Below are 24,625 nucleotides of genomic sequence, written 5' to 3'. Positions count from 1 at the left end.
AATATGAATTTCATCTGATAGAGTACTATCTACCTTAAATAAAATTTTTAAATATTAAAATAGTAATATACTTTAGAAATAACTAAAATTATTCCTGAGTAATTAAACGGACAAACAAAAACTGCCTAGGTTGTCCTATTATTTTGGCATGAAAACTATTATCCTATTCACGGTACGACTTAAATTTTTTTTTGCTGTGGCCTCTCCTGTTGCGGAGCACAGGCTCCGGACATGCAGGCTTAGCAGCCATGGCTCACGGGCCCAGTTGCTCCACTGCATGTGGGATCTTCCCGGATCGGGGCACGAACCCGTGTCCTCTGCATCGGCAGGCGGACTCTCAACCACTGCACCACCAGGGAAGCCCTATGACTTAACTATTGAATGTGAAGATACCAGTGTACATTAGTTGCAGTAGAATTTTAATTTAAAATAATCTAAGAGCCTGGTATATATTTTTTTCCTTGCAGGATATGACCACTCTGTTTGTTCTTTTATTTTTTGAATTCTCACTTTTGGTTTTCATTTCTCCCTCCCTGATAAATCACATACCTCTCCTTTTGAATGTTTCCAGCAAAGTTTATGTTTGTTTCCAGCCTTTATTAAGCACAGGTTTCATTATTATTATATTTATCTCAGTTATCATATTGCCCTCATTAATTTGCTTTTCACTTTATATTTGAAGGCTTTACAAAATAGTCTGCCTAGTACAATAATTTCGATGAGTGGTGTCTACTTGAAGCCTAAGAGAGAATAGTTATAAACATTTTCCTATGTATATTAGATCTTCACTAATTATACCAATGATAAAATTCTAAGCAGGACAAATCATTTGAGGAGAAAGTGAAGGTAGTGCTGTTAAGACTTTAAATATATTGTCTGTTTTGGAGAAAATGACATAAAAAATAAACATATACACTTTACATGTAAAGAACTGTTCTTCACAAAGGCAATAGGAAATCAAATAAGGTGAAAAAATTTTGTACAAAAAATATTATTTTAAGATAATCCTTCCTTTATTTTTGTCAATGTTCAAAGATTTATGCTGACTTAATTAGGACAACACTGAAATGAGGACTTCAGTAGGAAATGTACAAATTAATTTGTTAATGTTAACAACAGTAGTAAAGCTTTGCCCACTTAATGACCAATTCGTTGATTCAATTAATCAAGAAACAACCAATATTTTCAGAAAAAAATAAAATTATATAAATGAGGTGATTTAATCAAGTCATTGATTCAGGTATACAGGTTGCGTGTTTGGTATATTCTAGTTGGAGGATGTATTTCTTTTCATTTGGTATAGACTTTGTTTTTTAGAGCAGGTTTAGTTAGAAAAATTGAAGGGAAGGTACAGAGATTTCACATAAAACCCTGCCCCACACATGCACAGGTTCCGCCATTATCAACATTCCCCACCAGAGTGATTCATTAGTTATGACTGATCAATCTACATTGACATATCATTATTACCCAATATCCAAAGTTTATGTTATAATTCACTCTTGGTGCTTGCACATTTTATGGGTTTGGGCAAATGTATAGTGACATGTATCCACCATTATAGAATCATACAGTGTAATCTCACAGCCCTAAAAATCTTCTGTGCTTCACCTATTCATTCCTTTCTCCCAGCAACACCTGGCAAACCACTGATATTTTTACTGTCTCGATAGTTTTGCCTTTTGCGGAACGTTACATAGTTTCACAAGCTTTCATATTGGCTTATTTCACTTTGTAATCTGCATTTAAGATTCCTCTATGTATTTGCATGGCTCGGTGGCTTATTTACTTTTATTTTATTTATGTATTTTTTTAAAGATATGTTTCTTTTATTTATTTATTTATATAATTTTATTTATTTATTTATTATTTATTTTTGGCTGCGTTGGGTCTTCATTGCTGCATGTAGGCTTTCTCTAGTTGCAGTGAGCAACTACTACTCTTCGTTGCGGGGTACAGGCTTCTCATTGCAGTGGCTTCTCTTGTTGCAGAGCACGGGCTCTAGGTACGCAAGCCTCAGTAGTTGTACATGGGCTCAGTAGTTGTGACTTGGGGGTTCTAGAGCACAGGCTCAGTAGTTGTGGTGCATGGACCTAGTTGCTCCACGATATATGGGGTCTTCCTGGACCAAGGGTTGAACCCATGTCCCCTGCATTGGCAGGCAGATTCTTAACGACTGTTCCACTAGGGAAGTGCGCATTTATTTTTAGCACTGAATGATATTCCATTTTCTGTATGTACCACTCTTTATTTATCCATTTACCTACTGAAGGACATCTGATTGTTTCCAGATTTGGGCAAGTAGGAATAAAGCTACTGTAAAATGTATAAACCACATACAAGGTTTTGTGTGGATATATATTTTCAATTTCTCCAGGTAAATACCAAGGAGAACAATTGCTAGATTTTATGGTAATAATATGTTTAGTATTGTAAGAAACTGCCAAACTCTCTTCCACCAGCCATGAATGATAGTTACTGTTGCTGCACATGCTTGCTAGTATTTGATGTTGTTGTGTTCTATGTGTTAGCCATTCTATTAGCTGCGTAGTGGCATCTCACTGTTTTAATTTACATCTCCCTGATGACATATGATGTAGAACAGCTTTTCTTATGCGTATTTGTCATTTATATATGTCTTTTAGGCTCTTTAGCCTACTTTTTAAATCAAGTTGTTCATTTTCTCATGTGAGTTTTAAGAGTTCTTCATATATTTTGGATAACTGCCTTTATCAGCTATGTCTTTTGCAAATATCGTCTCCCAGTCTGTGGCTTGTATTTTCATTCTCTTGGGAGAACACATTTTTAAATACTTGGAGGTATACTTGGCTTATTTGACTTAAGAAACTTTATTAAGTTTATGCAGTTTTCTAAATCTTTATTTTATATTCTTACTGAGAATAGTATCCTTTTCTTCTTCATTTAAAATTTTAATACTATTAAGTATTTCTAAATAATAAAAATTAATACCTGAGAATTCCAAAACCAAAATGTTGCTCAGTAAACTTATGCATCCATATTGTGAATGTTACACAATATTTTCTTAGAATATTGAAGTCTCTCTGAACTGTAAAATATCACTGCAAAACAAAATCATTGATTTCTTTATGCAATATTATTGTGGTTTGATAACAGAACAATAGTTTGCAGAATGGCTGCTATCTTCACTGAAAAAGAGGTAATCTTGAAAATTGCTCACTTAGTTATATAGCCTGAAGCTCTCCCCTATTTAGGGCATATAGTCGACAACTATAGAAACACAGTTTTTAAAGAAATACAAAATGATTTTTGTTGAATAAGAAATTTTTGCAGACTGATTTCATTCTTTAGCTCAGTTTATGCAAGTGGTAACTACCAAAATTAGGATCTCTATGATATTGAATTAAAACAAATGAGGAGAATCTGTAGTCCTTAAGGTCTATCCTGTCAACAATGCATCAGTTTTAATGATGAAGATAGAGTGATCAGTAATGGATTTCCTAGTTATAGACTACATGAGGGCTGGCTCGGGGAGAGGGAGATCATTTATACCCAGGAAGTACTAAGGACGGTAGTACGATTGAAGATATCCAAAAAAGAAAATTTCTTTTTAACAAAAGAGATGCTATAAAGGGAATTTAAACTGTTCTATTTATTTGTGCAAATATTTGGAAGAAAATGGGGTAACCTGAGAAAGTGAAAATACTAAACATGGAGATAATGTTATTATATTATTAAGTGTATTCCAAGTTCAGGAGAAACCCTGATGGGTCAATTATTTTACTTTTAATTTCATAGAATCAAAAATAATTTAGGGGTTTCCCTGGTGGCGCAGTGGTTGAGAGTCTGCCTGCCGATGCAAGGGACACGGGTTTGTGCCCTGGTCAACTGGGGTTTATCTCAGGAATGCAAGGATTATTCAATATATGCAAATCAATCAACGTGATACACCATATTAACAAATTGAAGGTGAAAAACCATATGATCATCTCAATAGATGCAGAGAAAGCTTTCAACAAAATTCAACACCCATTTATGATAAAAACCCTGCAGAAAGTAGGCATAGAGGGAACTTTCCTCAAATAATAAAGGCCATATATGACAAGCCCACAGCAAACATCATCCTCAATGGTGAAACACTGAAAGCATTTCCACTAAGATCAGGAACAAGACAAGGTTGCCCACTCTCACCACTCTTATTCAACATAGTTTTGGAAGTTTTAGCCAGAGCAATCAAAGAAGAAAAGGAAATAAAAGGAATCCAAATCGGAAAAGAAGAAGTAAAGCTGTCACTGTTTGCAGTAGAAATGATACTATACATAGAGAATTCTAAAGATGCTACCAGAAAACTACTAGAGCTAATCCATGAATTTGGTAAAGTAGCAGGATACAAAATTAACGCACAGAAATCTCTGGCACTCCTATACAGTAATGATGGAAAATCTGAAAGTGAAATCAAGAAAACACTCCCATTTACCATTACAACAAAAGGAATAAAATATCTAGGAATAAACCTACCTAAGGAGACAAAAGACCTGTATGCAGAAAATTATAAGACACTGATGAAAGAAATTAAAGATGATACAAATAGATGGAGAGATATACCATTTTCTTGGATTGGAAGAATCAACATTGTGAAAATGACTCTACTACCCAAAGCAATCTACAGATTCAATGCAATCCCTATCAAACTACCACTGGCATTTTTCACAGAACTAGAACAAAAATTTTCGCAATTTGTATGGAAACACAAAAGACCCCGAATAGCCAAAGCAATCTTGAGAACGAAAAAAGGAGCTGGAGGAATCAGGCTCCCTGACTTCAGACTATCCTACAAAGCTACAGTAATCAAGACAGTATGGTACTGGCACAAAAACAGAAGATAGATCAATGGAACAGGATAGAAAGCCCAGAGATAAACCCACACACATATGGACACCTTATCTTTGATAAAGGTGGCAGGAATGTACAGTGGAGAAAGGACAGCCTCTTCAATAAATGGTGCTGGGAAAACTGGACAGGTACATGTAAAAGTATGAGATTAGATCACTCCCTAACACCATACACTAAAATAAGCTCAAAATGGATTAAAGACCTAAATGTAAGGCCAGAAACTATCAAACTCTTAGAGGAAAACATAGGCAGAACACTCTATGACATAAATCACAGCAAGATCCTTTCTGACCCACCTCCTAGAGTAATGGAAATAAAAACAAAAATAAACAAATGGGACCTAATGAAACTTCAAAGCTTTTGCACAGCAAAGGAAACCATAAACAAGACCAAAAGACAACCCTCAGAATGGGAGAAAATATTTGCAAATGTAGCAACTGACAAAGGATTAATCTCCAAAATTTACAAGCAGCTCATGCAGCTCAATAACAAAAAAACAAACAACCCAATCCAAAAATGGGCAGATGACCTAAATAGACATTTCTCCAAAGAAGATATACAGACTGCCAACAAACACATGAAAGAATGCTCAACATCATTAATCATTAGAGAAATGCAAATCAAAACTACAATGAGATATCATCTCACACCAGTCAGAACGGCCATCATCAAAAAATCTAGAAACAATAAATGCTGGAGAGGGTGTGGAGAAAAGGGAACCCTCTTGCATGGCTGGTGGGAATGTGAATTGGTTCAGCCACTATGGAGAACAGTATGGAGGTTCCTTAAAAAACTACAAATAGAATTACCATATGACCCAGCAATCCCACTACTGGGCATATACCCTGAGAAAACCGAAATTCAAAAAGAGTCATGTACCAAAATGTTCATTGCAGCTCTATTTACAATAGCCCAGAGATGGAAACAACCTAAGTGCCCATCATCGGTTGAATGGATAAAGAAGATGTGGCACATATATACAATGGAATATTACTCAGCCTTAAAAATAAACGAAATTGAGCTATTTGTAATGAGATAGACCTAGAGTCTGTCATACAGAGTGAAGTAAGTCAGAAAGAAAAAGACAAATACCGTATGCTAACACATATATATGGAATTTAAGGAAAAAAATGTCATGAAGAACCTAGGGGTAAGACAGGAATAAAGATGCAGACCTACTGGAGAACGGACTTGAGGATATGGGGAGGGGGAAGGGTGAGCTGTGACAGGGCGAGAGAGAGTCATGGACATATACACACTAACAAACGTAGTAAGGTAGATAGCTAGTGGGAAGCAGCCACATGGCACAGGGATATTGGCTCGGTGCTTTGTGACAGCCTGGAGGGGTGGGATAGGGATGGTGGGAGGGAGGGAGACGCAAGAGGGAAGACATATGGGAACATATGTATATGTATAACTGATTCACTTTGTTATAAAGCAGAAACTAACACACCATTGTAAAGCAATTATACCCCAATAAAGATGTTAAAAAAATAAAATAAAAAAATAAAACGTACGAAAAACTAAAAAAAAAAAGAAATATTGTACATTCCTAACTCATAAAAATGTGGACAACATTGTAAAATATAGTAAGAGGTAATAACTTTCTTTTATTTTTAATATTCAGATTTATTTTTTTTCTAACATCTTTATTGGAGTATAATTGCTTTACAATGGTATGTTAGTTTCTGCTTTATAACAAAGTGAATCAGTTATACATATACATATGCTCCCATATCTCTTCCCTCTTGCATCTCCCTCCCTGCCACTGTCCCTATCCCACCTCTCTAGGTGGTCAAAAATCACCGCGCTGATCTCGCTGTGCTATGCAGCTGCTTCTCACTAGCTATATATTTTACATTTGGTACTGTATATATGTCCATGCCACTCTCTCACTTTTTCTCAGCTTACCCTACCCACTCCCCATATCCTCCAGTCCATTCTCTACTAGGTATTCATCTTTATTCCCATCTTGCCCCTAGGTTCTTATGACCATTTTTTTTCTTTTTCTTTTTTTTTTTTTTGGATTCCATATATATGTGTTAGCATATGTATTTGTTTTTCTCTATCTGACTTCACTCTGTAAGACAGTCTGTAGGTCCATCCACCTCACTACAAATAACTCAGTTTCATTCCTTTTTATGGCTGAGTAATATTCCATTGTATATATGTGCCACATCTTCTTTATCCATTCATCTATTGATGGACACTTAGGTTGCTACCATGTCCTGGCTACTGTAAATAGAGCTGCAATGAACATTTTGGTACATGACTCTTTTTGAATTATGGTTTTCTCAGAGCATATGCACAGTAGTGGGATTACTGGGTCACATGGTAGCTCTATTTTTCTTTTTTTAAGGAACCTCCATACTGTTCTCCATAGTGGTTATATCAATTTACATTCCCACCAACAGTGAAAGAGTGTTCCCTTTTCTCCACACCCTCTCCAGCATTTATTGTTTGTAGATTTCTTGATGCTGGCCATTCTGACCGGTGTGAGATGATATCTCATTGTAGTTTTGATTTCCATTTCTCTAATGATTAATGATGTTGAGCATTCTTTCATGTGTTTGTTGGCAATCTGTATATCTTCTTTGGAGAAATGTCTGTTTAGTTCTTCTGCCCACTTTTGGATTGGGTTGTTTGTTTTCTTGATATTGAGCTGCATGAGTTGCATGTATGCTTTGGAGATTAATCCTTTACCAGTTGCTTCATTTGCAAATATTTTCTCCCATTCTGAGGGTTGTCTTCTCTTCTTGTTTATGGTTTCCTTTGCTGTGCAAAAGTTTTAAGTTTCATTAGTTCCCATTTGTTTATTTTTATTTCCATTTCTCTAGGAGGTGGGTCAAAAAGGATCTTGCTGTGATTTCTATCATAGAGTGTTCTGCCTACGTTTTCCTCTAAGAGTTTGATGGTGTCTGGCCTTACGTTTAGGTCTTTAATCCATTTTGAGTTTATTTTTGTGCATGGTGTTAGGGAGTGTTCTAATTTCATTCTTCTACATGTAGCTGTTCAGTTTCCCAGCACCACTTATTGAAGAGGCTGTCTTTTCTCCACTGTATATTCTTGCCTCCTTTATCAAAGATAAGGTGACCATATGTGCATGGGTTTATCTCTGGGCTTTCTGTCTTGTTCCATTCATCTATATTTTTCTTCTATGTTTTGTTTTTGTTTTGTGTCCTAATTACTGTAGCTTTGTAATATAGTCTGAAGTTAGGGAACCTGATTCCTCCAGCTTTGTTTTTCTTTCTCAAGATTGCTTTGGCTATTCAGGGTCTTTTGTGTTTCCATACAAATTGTGAAATTTTTTGTTCTAGTTCTGTGAAAAATGCCAGTGGTCGTTTGATAGGGATTGCATTGCATCTGTAGATTGCTTTGGGTAGTAGAGTCATTTTCACAATGTTGATTCTTCCAATCCAAGAACATGGTATATCTCTCCATCTATTTGTATCATCTTTAATTTCTTTCATCAGTGTCTTATAATTTTCTGCATACAGGTCGTTTGTCTCCTTAGGTAGGTTTATTCCTAGATATTTTATTCAATTTGTTGCAATGGTAAATGGGAATGTTTTCTTAATTTCACTCTCAGATTTTTCATTATTAGTGTATAGGAATGCAAGAGATTTCTGTGCATTAATTTTGTACCCTGCTACTCTACCAATTCATTGATTAGCTCTAGTACTTTTCAGGTGGCATCTTTAGGATTCTCTATGTATAGTATCATTTCTACTGGAAACAGTGACAGCTTTACTTCTTTTCCAATTTGGCTTCCTTTAATTTCTTTTTCTTCTCTGATCGCTATGGCTAAAACTTCCAAAACTATGTTGAATAATCGTGGTGAGTGTGGGCAACCTTGTCTTGTTCCTGATCTTAGTGGAAATGGGTTCAGTTTTTCACCATTGAGGACAATGTTGCCTGTGGCTTTTTCATATATGGCCTTTATTATGTTGAAGAAAGTTCCCTCTATGCCTATTTTCTGGAGGGTTTTTATCATACATTGGTGTTGAATTTTGTCAAAAGCTTTCTCTGCATCTACTGAGATGATCATATGGTTTTTCTCCTTTAATTTGTTAATATGTTGTATCACGTTGGTTGATTTGCATAATTGAAGAATCCTTGCATTCTTGGGATAAACCCCACTTGATCATAATGTATGATCCTTGTCATGTACTGTTGGATTCTGTTTGCTAGTATTTTGTTGAGGATTTTTGCTTTTATGTTCATCAGTGATATTGGCCTGTAGTTTTCTTTCTTTGTGACATCTTTATCTGGTGTTGGTATCAGAGTGATGGTGGCTTCGTAGAATGAGTTCGGGAGTGTTCCTCTCCCTGCTATATTTTGGAAGAGTTTGAGAAGGATAGGTGTTAGCTCTTCTCTAAATGTTCGATAGAATTCGCCTGTGAAGCCCTCTAGTCCTGGGCTCTTGTTTTTTGGAAGATTTTTAATCACAGTTTCAATTTCAGTGCTTGTGATTGACCTGTTCATATATTCCATTTCTTCTTGGTTCAGTCTCAGAAGGTTGTGCATTTCTAAGAATTTGTCATTTCTTCCAGGTTGCCCATTTTATTGGCATAGAGTTGCTTGTAGTAATCTCTCATGATCCTTTGTATTTCTGCAGTGTTAGTTGTTACTTCTCCTTTTTCAATTCTAATTCTATTGATTTGAGTCTTCTCCCTTTTTTTCTTGATGAGTCTGGCTAATGGTTTATCAATTTTGTTTATCTTCTCAAAGAACCAGCTTTTAGTTTTATTACTCTTTGCTATTGTTTCCTTCATTTCTTTTTCATTTACTTCTGATCTGATCTTTATGATTTCTTTCCTTCTGCTAACTTTGGGTTTTTTTTTTTCTTCTTTCTCTAATTGCTTTAGGTGTAAGGTTAGGTTGTTTATTCGAGATGTTTCTTGATCCTTAAGGTAGGCTTGTGTAGCTATAACTTCCCTTTAAAAGTGATTTTGCTGCATTTCATAGGTTTGGGGTCGTGTTTTCATTGTCATTTGTTTCTAGGTAATTTTGATTCCCTCTTTGATTTCTTCAGTGATCTCTTGGTTACTAAGTAGTGTGTTGTTTAGCCTCCATGTGTTTGCATTTCTTACAGATTTTTTCCCTGTAATTGGTATCTAGTCTCATAGAATTTTGGTTGGAGAAGATATTTGATACGATTTTGATTTTCTTAAATTTACCAGGGCTTGATTTGTGACCCAACATATGATCTATCCTGGAAAATGTTCCATGAGCACTTGAGAAGAATATGTATTCTGTTGTTTTTGCATGGAATGTCCTATAAATATCAATTAAGTCCATCTTGTTTAATGTATCATTTAAAACATGTATTTCCTTATTTTCATTTTGGATGAACTGTCCTTTGGTGAAAGTGGGGTGTTAAAGTCCCCTACTATGATTGTGTTACTGTCAATTTCCCTTTTATGGCTGTTAGTATTTGCCTTATGTATTGAGGTGCTCCTATGTTGAGTGCATAAATATTTACAATTGTTATATCTTCTTCTTAGATTCATCCCTTGATCATTATGTAGTGTCCTTCTTTGTCTCTTGTAATAGTCTTTGTTTTAAAGTCTATTTTTTCTGATATGAAAATTGCTACTCCAGCTTTCTTTTGATTTCCATTTGCAAGGCATATCTTTTTTCCATCCCCACACTTTCAGTCTGTATGTTTCCCTAGGTCTGAAGTGCATCTCTTGTAGACAGCATATATATGGGTCTTGTTTTGGTATCTATTCAGCCAATCTGTGTCTTTTCGTTGGAGCATTTAATCCATTTACATTTAAGGTAATTATCGATATGTATGTTCCTATTACCATTTTCTTAATTGTTTTTGGTGTATTATTGTAGACCTTTTCCTTCTCTTGTGTTTCCTGTGTAGAGAAGTTCCTTTAGCTGGTTTGGTGGTGCTGAATTCTCTTAGCTTTTGCTTGTCTGAAAAGCTTTTAATTTCTCCATCAAATCTGAATGAGATCCTTGCTGGGTAGAGTAATCTTCGTTGTAGGTTTTTCTCTTTCATCACTATAAATATGTTCTGCCACTCCCTTCTGGCTTGCAGAGTTTCTGCTGAAAGATCAGCTGTCAACCTTATGGGGATTCCCTTATGTGTTACTTGTTGTTTTTCCCGTGCTGCTTTTAATATTTTTTCTTTTTATTTAATTTTTGATAGCTTGAGTTATGTGTGTCTTGGCATATTTCTCCTTGGATTTATCCTGTATGGGACTCTCTGTGCTTCCTGGACTTGATTAACTATTTCCTTTCCCATGTTAGGGAAATTTTCAACTATAATCTCTTCAAATATTTTCTCAGTCCCTTTCCTTTTCTCTTCTTCTTCTGGGACCCCATTACTTCAATGTTGGTGCGTTTAATGTTGTCCCAGAGGTCTCTGAGACTGTCCTCAGTTCTTTTTATTCTTTATTCTGTTCTGCAGTAATTATTTCCACTATTTTATCTTCCAGGTCACTTATCTGTTCTTCGGCCTCAGTTATTCTGCTATTGATCCCTTCTAGAGAATTTTTAATTTCATTTATTTTGTTGTTCATCTCTGTTTGTTTGCTCTTTAGTTCTTCTAGGTCCTTGTTAAACATTTCTTGTATTTTCTCCATTCTATTTCCAAAATTTTGGATCATCTTTACTATCATTATTCTGAATTCTTTTTCAGGTAGACTGCGTATTGCCTCTTCATTTGTTGGCTCTGGTGGGGTTTTGCCTTGTTTCTTCATCTGCTGTGTGTTTCTCTGTCTTCTCAGTTTGTTTAACTTACTGTGTTTAGGGTCTCCTTTTCACAGGCTGCAGGTTTGTAGTTTCTTTTGTTTTTGGTGTCTGTCCCCAGTGGCTAAGGTTGGTTCAGTGGGTTATTTAGGCTTCCTGGTGGAGGGGACTAGTGCCTGTGTTCTGCTGGATGTGGCTGGATCTTGTCTTTCTGTTGGGCAGGTCCACGTCTGGTGGAGTGTTTTGGGGTGTCTGTGGCCTTATTTTGATTTTAGGCAGCCTCTGTACTAATGGATGTGGTTGTGTTCCTGTCCTGCTAATTGTTTGGCATAGGGTGTCCTGCACTGTAGCTTGCTGGTCGTTGAGTGGAGCTGGGTCTTTGCGTTGAGATGGAGATCTCTGGGAGATTCTCACCATTTGATATTATGTTGAGCTGGGAGATCTATTGTGGACCAGTGTCCTGAACTGGGCTCTCCCACCTCAATGGCACAGCCCTGATGCCTGGCTGGAGCACCAAGAGCCTTTCCTCCACACGGCTCAGAATCAAAGGGAGAATAAAAAGAAAGATAAAGTAAAGTAAAATAAAATAAAGTTATTAGAATAAAGAATAATTATTAAGAAAAAGCATTTTTAAGTAAAAAAAAAAAAAAAAAAAAGGACAGACAGACCCCTAGGAGAAATGATAAAAGCAAAGCTACACAGACAAAATCACACACAGAAGCATACACATACACACTAACAAAAAGAGAAAAAGGGGAAAAAATGTATATATATCGTTGTTCTTAAAGTCCCCTTCCTCAATTTGGGATAATTCATTGTCTATTCAGGTATTCCACAGATGCAGGGTACATCAAGTTGATTTTGGAGATTTAATCTGCTGCTCCTGAGGCTGCTGGGAGGAATTTCCCTTTCTCTTCTTTGCACAGCTCCCAGTGTTCAGCTTTGGATTTGGACCTGCCTCTGCGTGTAGGTCGCCTGAGGGCGTCTGTTCTTTGCTCAGTCAGGATGGGGTTAAAGGAGCAGCTGATTTGGGGGCTCTGGCTCACTCAGGCTGTGGGGAGGGAGGGGTACAGAATGCCAGGAGAGCCTGCGGCGGCAGAGGCCGGCACGACGTTGCAGCAGCCTCAGGCGTGCCGTGTGTTCTCCTGCAGAATTTGTCCCTGGATCATGGGACCCTGGCAGTGGCGGGCTGCACAGGCTCCCGGGAGGGGAGGTGGAGATAGTGACCTGTGCTTGCACACAGGCTTCTTGGTGGCTGCAGCAGCAGCCTTAGCATCTCATGCCTGTCTCTGGGGTCTGCGCTGTTAGCCGCGGCTCGCACCCGTCTCTGGAGCTCCTGTAAGCAGCACTTTTAATCCCCTCTCCTCGCGCACCAGGAAACAAGGAGTCAAGAAAAAGTCTCTTGTCTCTTTGGCAGCTCTAGGCTTTTTCCTGGGCTCCCTCCCAGCTAGCTGTGGCACAATAGCCCCCTTCAGGCTGTGTTCATGCAGCCAACCCCAGTCCTCTCCCTGGGATCCGACCGAAGCCCGAGCCTCAGCTCCCAGACCCCACTCATCCTGGCGGGTGAGCAGACAAGCCTCTCGGGCTGGTGAGTGTCTGTTTGCATCAATCCTCTGTGCGGGAATCTCACTGCTTTGCCCTCCGCAACCCTGTTGCTGCGCTCTCCTCCATGGCTCCAAAGCTTCTGCCCCCACCGCCACCCCACGTCTCCGCCAGTGAATGGGTTTCCTAGTGTGTGGAAATCCTTCCTCCTTCACAGCTCCCTCCCACTGGTGCAGGTCCCATCCCTATTCTTTTGTCTCTGTGTTTTCTTTTTTCTGTTGCCCTACCCAGGTACGTGGGGAGTTCCTTGCCTTTTGGGAAGTCTGAGGTCTTCTGCCAGCGTTCAGTAGGTGTTCTGTAGGAGTTGTCCACATGTAGATGTATTTCTGATGTATTTGTGGGGAAGAAGGTGATCTCTGCGTCTTACTCTTCAGCCATCTTGAAGTTTCTCCAGATTTAATTTTATAGTCTTTGTTGTTGCCCATCTTGCTCTAAGTTTCAGTTTATACTAGAAATAAAAAATGTTCTTTAAAACAATAGCTCTTCTCTACAGATGGTTCATTATGCTCCATGAATGAGTAACTCTATGGGCTATGATAATCATACACACACACACACACACACACACACACACACACATACACACATACACATACATTATATCTGTGCAATAGAGTTTGGTAGCATATATTGAGTACTACTGGCTTCTTTTGTATAATAAAGTGGAAAAATATGGCACTTACTTTAGTGTCATGGGTGGCAACACAGGAAGAAATTGCTGAGGTTAGTGGAACTAGAATTTGTCAGACTGGGTACAATGGGAAGTAAACTGTACAGAAAGAAAAGAAAAGGAAAGAAAAGAAAAAAAAAGATTATGAAAAAGAATTTATAATTAAAACTCTTTCAAAAATAAAACTCCAGGCTCATTTGGCTTCATTGGTGAATTATATCAACATTTAAGGAAGAAATAACAAGAATTTTATATAAAATCATTCAAAGTTTGGAGGAGAAATATACTTCTACCAAATGTTTTATGAAATCAGCACAAACCTATCCCAACACCTGAGGAAAGTATCACTGGCAAAGAAAAGTACAGGTTTTGCATGTAATTCCTTCACAAAATATTAGCAAGTTGAATTTAGCAATAAGTAAAAAATAATACTCCATATTAAAGAAGAGTTTATCCCAAGAAGGCTGGTTTAGCATCCAATAATCGTTTGCTAAAATTCATTGTATTACCATAATTAATGTGGGAATGTGTATAAAGATACCAATAGAAGCAGTGAAAGCATTTGACAAAATTGACAAAAATTAATCATTAAATAGTAAAGATAATGTACATAATGCCATAATATAGTAAGATAATGAAAATAAAGGCATAAGAAAGAATTATAACTTCCATACAATAATTTGCATACAATATAATGGCATAGACTAAAAAATCTCAAGGGAAAAGTTAGTAAATTCATCAAGGTAACATGGCACAAGGACCATATACAAAAATCAGTTGTATTTTCATGCACAGGTAAAAAATGAAAATGAAGTTTAAAAATAAAAATATTATTTCCAGTAGCATCAGAAGCCATGCCGTACCGTATCTAATAATAAAATAATCAAAAGATTTATACCACTATAATTTAAATTACAAAAAACTTAGAGAAATTAAAGAATGGAATGATATAGATTGAATGATTCAATATTATTATGTCAACTATTCCCAAATATATTCAAAATAATATGGTTTAATATCCAATCAAGCATTTCCTTGCAATTATCAAACTTATTGTAGTTTATTAAAAAATGCAAATGATCCATAATAATAAACTTTAAAAAATATACAAAATACTCATAATACCTGGTTGCAAGACTTACTATCAAAATAAAATTTATTAAGGTAGGATAATGTGGCTATAAAGACAAGCAAATAGATAAACAGAACAGACTAGATGATTCATAAATTAGAAACACTCATACAGAGTCAATTTTTTTTTTAGAAAGACTGAATTAAATTCAATGGCAAATCAGAAATCTAAGTATCCATAAGAAAAAAATGAACAAGGACCTCACTCAGGATGTAAAAATTAATTTGTGCAGAATAACAAATCTAAATGTAAAATCTATAATTTTGAAGCTTCCAGAAAATAATATGAGACTATCTTTGCCATTTGTTGGTATGCCAAGATATTTATAAAAGACATAAATTACTAAACACAAAAGGAAATGAAAAACTATGCTTTATCATAAATTAAAAACACTGCTAATAAAAACACTCAGTTAAGAAAATGAAAAAGCAAGCTTTAAAGGTCTATAAGTAGTGAAAGTGCTTTAGAGCAACACAGCTACCTGCTACACTCACGTAAGTGAAACCCTAAACACTGGAGTTTAAAAGTTCATGAAAAATGTACTCAATCTTGATTTGAAAGGAACTCTCTTCAAGGGACCACACATGCTTAAAAAATGAGCACTAATTTATCAGTGTGGCTTGGCCTTGCCCCAAAAGTTTGCCTTTTGTTAGGACTCTGCAACCTTCATTTCACCTCAGGTGATTACAGGAAAAATTGAGGAAATACCAGTCGCTGAGATTAAATTCCCCACTAGTCTTGTGAAAACAAAATTACATATTTCTTGAATATCGGTGCTGGGAATGTGATATTCATTGCTGCTGCAAAATATGTAGTTCCACACATAAATTTAAGAAAAATATATAGGATTCCTGATTTTTGCCATGAACAAAAGGCACAGTGCTTTCACAAATATTCACATAGACTTTCCTTGGGATTCATTTTAACCTTATATCAACATCATAAAAATGTTAGGCAAGAGCAATGGCTTAATCTACACACTAGTTCATGCTTGGTTAGTTCTGAGAGCTGAACTCTCATATTATCTAGTGATTTTCTTTTAAAAGAAAGCAATAACTTTGAGCTCTTCTTTTAGATAGATATAAAGTGTAAACATTCCTAAAACCATATATGGACTTAAATATTCAGAATAGTCTCAAAGCCTAATATTAATTTCTTTCTGAAGAGCATGCTTTTTTCCTTTATAATGTACATTCACCAGGCATGCAAAGCAAGAACATGCAGGTTTCTGAAATGGAAGAAAAAATAATAGGTAAAGTTGGGTAAGTTGAAAAGTAGTTGCTGATTTTTAATTGCTTTTAGACTTTCCTTGTATATTGATGAATCACTAAAAACATTGATCTGAGGAGTGGCAAGAAACCCACATTATCCATAAAATACTTTATCTTCAATTTTTAACAACTAGAATTTATTCAGAAAACATTATGCACAATGGGGGGGGGTGTGAAATAGAAAAAAAAATAAATATTTTAAGTAATTTTTGCTCTTTCCTAAACTCTGAGAAACCTCTCTACTACTATGTAATTATATGTAAAACAATTTACATATCATTATATGTAGAATATCTATAAGGGAAATAAGCTAATGAGCATAAACATATTAATATTGGGCACAACAGACTCAATCAAGATAGAATTATATACAAAAAATAGATAACGCAAACAATCTTTTTTTTTTTTTTTTAATATTGCCTTGAAAAGCTTTCTCATCTTCATTGCCCTTTCATTTAACTATTTCTGTATCTGGTCTTAATATATATTTCTACAAGAGTTACTTAAAAAATATTTGGACTATTTCTATTGTCTATTATATAAAACCTAGAGAACTTAAAAGTTTTTAAAGTCATCCATCATTTCCAACTCTTTTTGTTCCTTATCTCACATTGTCCATATATATATACATATATAAGAAAATGCTCAGTTCTGCTTCTAGTTAGAATGAAGATGCTTTTGAAAAAACAGAGATCCTACTAACATAATGAAAAAATACCATATTATTTATGCAACCAGAATTATATTTTTTAAGAAAACATCAAAGAGATATCAAGATGGTAGAGTAGCAGGACTGTAACTCACCTCCCCCCACAGACACATCAAAAATTCATCTACATTTAGAGAAGTTCTCACCAAAAACTAACTGGAGACTGGCAGAGAGACACAGGTACAACCAAGGATTTAGAGAGGGAACCATGTGGAATTGGGTAGGAAAAGAAGAGAAAGGATTAGGCTGGGACAAGAGAAGGGAGATTACATGGGTGGGTGGAGATCCTCCCTGAGGAGTGAGCAGTTGGAGCCACATAATATGGCACTCCTGCCTTGAGGTCTCACACCAGGAAGATGAGTTTCCTTGGCTGATTGAATAGCTGGTGGAACTAACAGGAGGGTTGTGGGAAGCCTAAACTCCAGTCAGGAGGAGGGCATACATACATGCCTGTCCCTAAAGTAGGGAAGATAGGGGAGATTGTGACTGCATGAATGGCTGGCTGGTTTCCTGCCACCATCCCTGTGCACAGCCCAGCCTGAGCTGAGTGACCTCTTGATCTCTGCTTGCTTCACAACCCAGCTCCACATTGGGGCAAAGGCTGCCATGGCTGATGAGAGAGCTCAGCTGTGAGATAGAAATACAGATCAGACCCAAAATGGCAACTTAGTAGGGTTGGGGCAGTCACTACTGGCACTTACACAGGCAGCAGTCTTGATCTCTGTCTGCAGCCGAACCACAACAGCCTGCACCACAATCCATGGCAAGTGCCTGCACTGGCCCTGCCTGCCCTGGTGTGCAGCTCCACACCAGGACAAGGGCAACAGAGGGGAGAGCTCAGCTGTGAGAGACAAAGGAAGCTCAGACCTGTAGAAGCATCTGAGTAGGGCAGAGGAAGCCATCACTGGTGCTTACTTAGGCAGCATATCAGAAGCAGTCTGGTCTTCAGACTCTGACCAGTACTCCCCATGCCCCAAACCATGCCAGACTCTCTTGACCCAGAATTGCTCCACCCTGGGGTGAGGATGCTGGTGCTGGGATGCAGGCAAGCACACATTAAAGGGAACAGAGCCATCTTGGGCACAACACTCAGGGCTTCTGCTCTAGCAACTTGGTACATGCCCCCAATAGGAGACAGCCACTGAGCAGAGGAGAAGCCCTGGAGCATCTAGGTCTGGCCCTAACTTCTCCATATCCAGAGCCACATCCTAGTAAGTTGATAGTTGCCAGCAAGCCCTGGGGAAAGACATGACTTGTGTTCACATCAGATCCAGCTCTCCCACTAAAGCCACTGGGAACACATAGACTTCATAGGTACACTCCTATACAAGGACAGACCTTTAGATGGCAAAAGGTAACTGTTTCACTGAATTTCACAGGGACAAAGAAAATTAAACAAAATGAGAAGACAGAGGAAATTATATCAATTGAAAGAGCAAGAGAAAACCCCTGAATAAACAACTAATGAAAGAGAAATAATATATCAGATAAAGAATTCATAGCATTAATAATAAGAATGCTAACTAAATTAGGAAAAATAGGTGAGCACAGTGAGAATTTTAACAAGGTACTAGAATGTATAAAAAAGAACCAGACAGAATTGAATACTATAACTGAAATGAAAAACACACTAGAAGAGATTAATAACAGACTAGATAATACAGAAGAACACATAAGTGACCTGGAAGATAGAAAATGAAAATCACCAAATCATAACAGCAAAAAAAACCAAAGAATTAAAAAAAATGAGAAGATTTTAAGGGCTCTCTGGAACAAAATCAAGCATACTAATATTTGCATAATAGGGGTTCCAGAAGAAGAAGAAAGAGAGGAGGTTGAAAATGTATTTGATGAAATTATGGCTGAAAACTTCTCAGACTTGAAGAAGGAAACAGATATCTGGGTACAGGAAACACAAATGGTCCCAAACAAGATGAACCCAAACAGACTCACACTAAGACATATCATATGAAAAACAGCAAAATTAAAGACAAAGAGAGAATTCTAAAGGCAGGAAAAGAAAAACAAAGAGCCACATACAAGGAAGTCCCCATAAGGCCACCAGCTGATTTTTCTGCAAAATCTTTGCAAGTCAGAGGGGATGATGAATTCAAAGTGCTGAAAGTAGAAATTCCTGCAATCTATGATACTCTACCCAGCAAGATAATCATTTAGAATGGAAGGAGAGTTAACTTCTCAAACAAGCAAAAATTAAAAGGTTCATCAATACTAACCCTACCCTAAAAGTAATGTTACAGCATCTTCTCTAAATGGAAAATGAAAGGTTACAACAAGAGGTAAGAAACTATAGAAAAGGGAAAATTCCACTAGTAAAGGCTGAGGATCAACTACTGAAATAAGCTAGCACAAAGATTAAAAGACAAAAAGATCGTAATTAAAAGACAAAAAGTCATAAAATCAACTATAACTACAATAATCAGTAGCGGGATAAACGTGAATATGTAAAGTAGGACATCAAAAACAAAATGTGGGGGATGGAGTAAAAAATGTAGCTCTTTTAGAATGTGTTTCAACTTAAATGAAAACCTGTTTAAAGTAAACAGATATACTTATAGGTCATCACATATGAACCCCATGTTAACCGCAAATCAAAAAACTACAAGAGATACACAAAAACTGTAGAGAAAGGAACACAAACAGATCACTAAAAAATCATCAAAGCACAAGGGAAGAAATGAAAGGAAGAAGAAAAGAACAAATAAGAACTATTTAAATGACTGGAAAACAGGTAACAAATGGCAATAAATACATACCTATCAATAATTACTTTAAATGTCAATGGACTAAATGCTCCAATCAAAAGACACAGTGTGGCTGACTGGATAAAAAACAAGACCCATATACATATACGTTGCTTACAAGAGACTCACGTCAGAGCTAAAGACACACACGGACTGAAAATGAAGGGATAGAAATAGATGTTTCATGCAAATGGAAAAGACAAGAAGCAGGGGTAACAATTCTCATGTCAGACAAATTAGACTTTAAAACAAATAACAAAAGTCAAAGAAGGGCATTATATAATGATAAAGGGGTCAATACATGAAGAGGATATTACACTTCTTAACATATATGCACCTAATAGAGGAGCACCTAAAGATATAAAGCAAATATTAACAGATATAAAGGGAGAAATTGAAAATAATACAGCAATAGTAAAGGACTTTTATGCCTCACTGTCATCAATGGAGAAATCATTCAGACAGAAAATCAGTAAGGAAGGAGTTGCCTTAAGTGACACAGTAGACCTGTTGGACTTAATAGATACCTACAGGACACTGCATCCAAAAAGAGCAGAATACTCATTCTTTTAAAGTTCTCACATGGAACTTTCTCCAGGATAGATCACATGTTAGGCCATAAAACAAGACTCAACAAATTTAACAGTATAGAAATTATATTAAACATTTTCTCTGACCACAACAGTATGAAACTAGAAATCAATTACAGGAATTAAAATGGGTAAAGCACAAACATGTTGAGACTAAACAATACACCACTAGAAAACCAATGGGTCAGTGAAGAAATCAGCAAAGATATCAGAGAATACCTCAAGATAAATGAAAATGGAAACAAAACTTTTCAAAATCTAAGCGGTATAGCAAAAGCAGTTCTAAGAGGGAAGTTTATAGTGATATAGGCTTACCTCAAGAGAAAGAAAAATCTCAAATACATAATCTCAAATTGTGTGAAAAATCTCAAATACACAATTAGAAAAAGAAGGACAAATGAAGCCTAATGTCAGCAGAAGGAAGGAAATAATAGAGGTTACAGAGGAAATAATAAAATAGACACAAAAATATATATTAAAGATCAATGAAACAGAGAGTTAGTTTTGAAAAGATAAACAAAATTTATAAACCTGTAGCCAGCTCATCAAGAAGAAAAGAAAGAGGATTCATACGAAAAAAATAAGAAATGCAAGAGAAGAAATAAGTACCAATATCACAGAGATATACAAACCTGAGAGAATAACTACAAACAGTTATAAGCTAGAAAGATTGGACAACCCAGAAGAAATGTACAAATTTCTAGAAACATACAACCTTCCAGACTGAATCAGGAAGAAACAGACAATCTGAACAGATGGATCACTAGTGGTGAAATTGAATTTGTAATTTAAAAAAACCACAAACAAACAAACAAAAACAAAAAACTCCCAGAAAGCAAAAGTCCAGTACTGAAGGCTTCACAAGAGAATTCTACCAAACATACAAAAAAGAGCTAATAACTACCCTTCTCAAACTGCTTCCCCAAACTGAAGAGGGTAGAACACTCTCAAATTTATTCTACGAGGCCACCATTACCTTGATACCACCACAAAAGCACACTACAAAAGAGGAAAATTATGGTCCACTATCTCTGATGAATAGAATTGTAAGAATCCTCCACAAAATATTAGCAAAATGAATTCAACAGTATATAAGAAGGATCGTTCATCATGATCAAGTGAAGTTTACACCAAGAATACAAGTATCATTTATTGTTCACAAATCAATCAGTGTGATACACCACATTAACATAAGGAAATATAAAAATCACTTGATCATCTCAATAGACACAGAAAAAGAATCTGACAATATTCAACATCCATTCATGTCAAAAATTCTCATCAAAGTTGGTATAAGGGAATATATCTCAATATAATAAATGCCACTTATGACAAACCCATGGGTTACATTATATTCAATGGTAAAAAGCTGAAAGCCTTTCCTCTAAAATCAGTAAAAAGACATGGGTGCCAACTCTCGCCACTTCTATTTAACATAGTATTGGAAGTCTTAGCCACATCAATCAGGCAAGAACAGGAAATAAAAGGCATCCAAATTGGAAAGGAAGATGTAAAACTGTCACTATTTCCAGATGACATGGTACTATATACAGAAAACCCTAAAGTCTTCACCAAAAAATTATTAGCACCAATAAATGAATTTAGTAAAGTTGCAGGATGTAAGATTAATATACTGAAACCTGTTGCTTTTCTATACACTAATAATGAACTATCAGAAAGAGAAAGCAGGAAAATAATTCTGTTTAAAATTGTGTGAAAAATAAAAACCTAGGAATAAGCTTAATGAAAACAGTGAAAGACCTACACTCTGAAACCTATGAAACATTAATGAAAGAAATTAAAGATGATATAAATAAATGGAAAGATATCCTGTGTTTCTGGATTGGCAGAATTCACACTGTTAAAATATCCATAATACCCAAAGCAATCTACAGATTTAATGCAATCCTCACCAAAATACTCATGACATTTTTCACAGAACTAGAGCAGATAATCCTAAAATTTATATGGAACCATGAAAAATCCTGGATTGCCAAAGGAATTTTGAGAAGAACAAATCTGGAGGTATCACACTCCCTACTTCAGATTATACTACAAAGCTACAGCTACAGGAATCAAAACAGTATGATACTGACACAAAAACAGACACATATACCAATGGAACAAAATAGAGACCCCCAAAATAAACCCATGCACCGTGGTCAGTCTATGATAAAGGAGTTAACAGTATACAATGGAGAAAAGAAATTCTCTTCAACAAGTGGTGCTGGGAAGACTGGACAGCTACATGTAAAAGAATGAAATTAGAACATTTCCTCACACCATATACAAAAATAAACTCAAAATTGATTATGGACCTAAATGTAAGACCTGAAATCACAAAATTCCTAGAAGAGTACATAGGCAAAACACTCTTTGACATATATTGTAGCAATATTTTTTTGGATCTGTCTCCTGAGAGATCTGTATAAACAATGAGATCTAATTAAACTTAAAAGCTTTTAAGTTTAAGAAAACAAAGGGAACCATCGACAAAACAAAAAGACAACCTACTGAATGGAAAAAAAAACATTTGCAAATGAAATGACCAAGAAGGGGTTAACATTCAAATATATAAACAGCTCATAACTCAATATCAGAAAAAAACAAACAACCTGATGAAAAAAATGGGCCGAAGACCTGAATGGCATTTTTCCAAAGCAGACATACAGATGGCCAACAGGCACATGAAATGATGCTCAGAATTGTTAATCATTGATTAACATCACTAATGCAAACTCAAACTAGAATGAGATAACACCTCACACCTGTTAGAATGGCTAACATCAAAATGTCTACACATATCAAATGTTGGGAGAATTTGAAGAAAAGAGAACCCTAGTACACTGTTGGTCTGATCGTAAATTGGTGCAGCCACTCTGGAAAACTGTATAGAGGTTTCTCAAGAAACTAAAAATAGAACTACCATATGAGCCAGCGTTTGCACTGCTAGGTATATATTCAACCAAGCAAAAGCACTAATTTGAAAAGATACATGCACCGTAATGTTCACAGCAGCATTATTTGCAACAGCCAAGGTATGGAAGCAATGTACATGTCCATTAACAGTAGAATGGATAAAGATGGTATATATGTATGTCTATATCTATATCTACATCTATATGTATTTTTATATCTTTATAATGAAATATTACTCACCCATAAAAAGGACTATAATTTTGACATTTGCCACAACACGGATGGACCTGGAGGCTATTATGGTTAGTGAAATAATGTGGACAGAGAAAGATAAATACTCTGTTATCATTTATATGTGTAATCTAAAAAATAAAACAAATGTATGTAACAAAACAGGAACAGCCATATATAGAGAGAACAAACAAGTGATTACCAGTGGGAAGAGGGAAGGGGGCAAGATAGGGGGATTAAGAGATACAAATTACTATTTATAAAATAAAGAAGCAACAAGAATATATTGTACAGTACAGGGAAATATAGAGATTATTTTATAATAACTTTAAGTGGAGTATAAGCTATAAAAATATTTAGTCACTATGTTGTACACCTGGAATTAATATAATATTGTAAACAACACTTCCATTAAAAAAAGAAAACATCAAAGAGCTGAAGACAAAATGTGAATTCTAAAAGTGTAGACTGAGCTCCTTTTAGGTGAGCAGAGCAGAGCCTCTTTCATTCCTGAGGAACTAATGAACATAGTAGCAAACTTACCACAGGAAGGAGAGGGGAAGCAAGATAAGAAGGAATTTTGTATGGGCAAGGAAAAAATGAACTTCTATTAGAGCTTGTGTCCTTGGCAATTAATAAGAAGCTAGCTCTCAAATTCCATCATGGGATTTTTCTAATTGTGTGTAGGTTCAGAGCAGAAAAATTAAAAGGGATCTCATACTATTAAGGTGCTTAGAGCTCATGCCCTGCTGGAGTAAGTGTCCTAATTTCACCCTGAGACATAAGAACTCAGTACAGGACTGAAACTAAAGTCCCATCACAGCTCTGACCTAGTTCAGAATTATGAATTAGAAGGAAAATATGGACACTATTCAAGAAAAAAAAAAACAAAACAGACAGTAAAATATGACACACACATTACCCAGGGAATGGTGGAAGTTAAAGGAAAAACTTAACACAGTGATTGAAGTATGTAGGGAATTAATGAACCAACTGAAAATTCTAGAATTAAAAATCTATTTCATATTAAAATTCATTTTGGCATATTAGTATATAAGGCAAAAAAGAAAAGACCAGTTACTTGTGTGCAGATTAATAGAAATTGACTAAATTTTGAAGAACAAATATTTAAAAAAAAAAAGAATGGAGAATCAAAGAT

Source organism: Orcinus orca, chromosome 3, assembly GCF_937001465.1.
Source record: "Orcinus orca chromosome 3, mOrcOrc1.1, whole genome shotgun sequence".
Lineage (NCBI taxonomy): Eukaryota > Metazoa > Chordata > Mammalia > Artiodactyla > Delphinidae > Orcinus > Orcinus orca.
Note: the sequence above shows the minus strand (reverse complement) of the source record.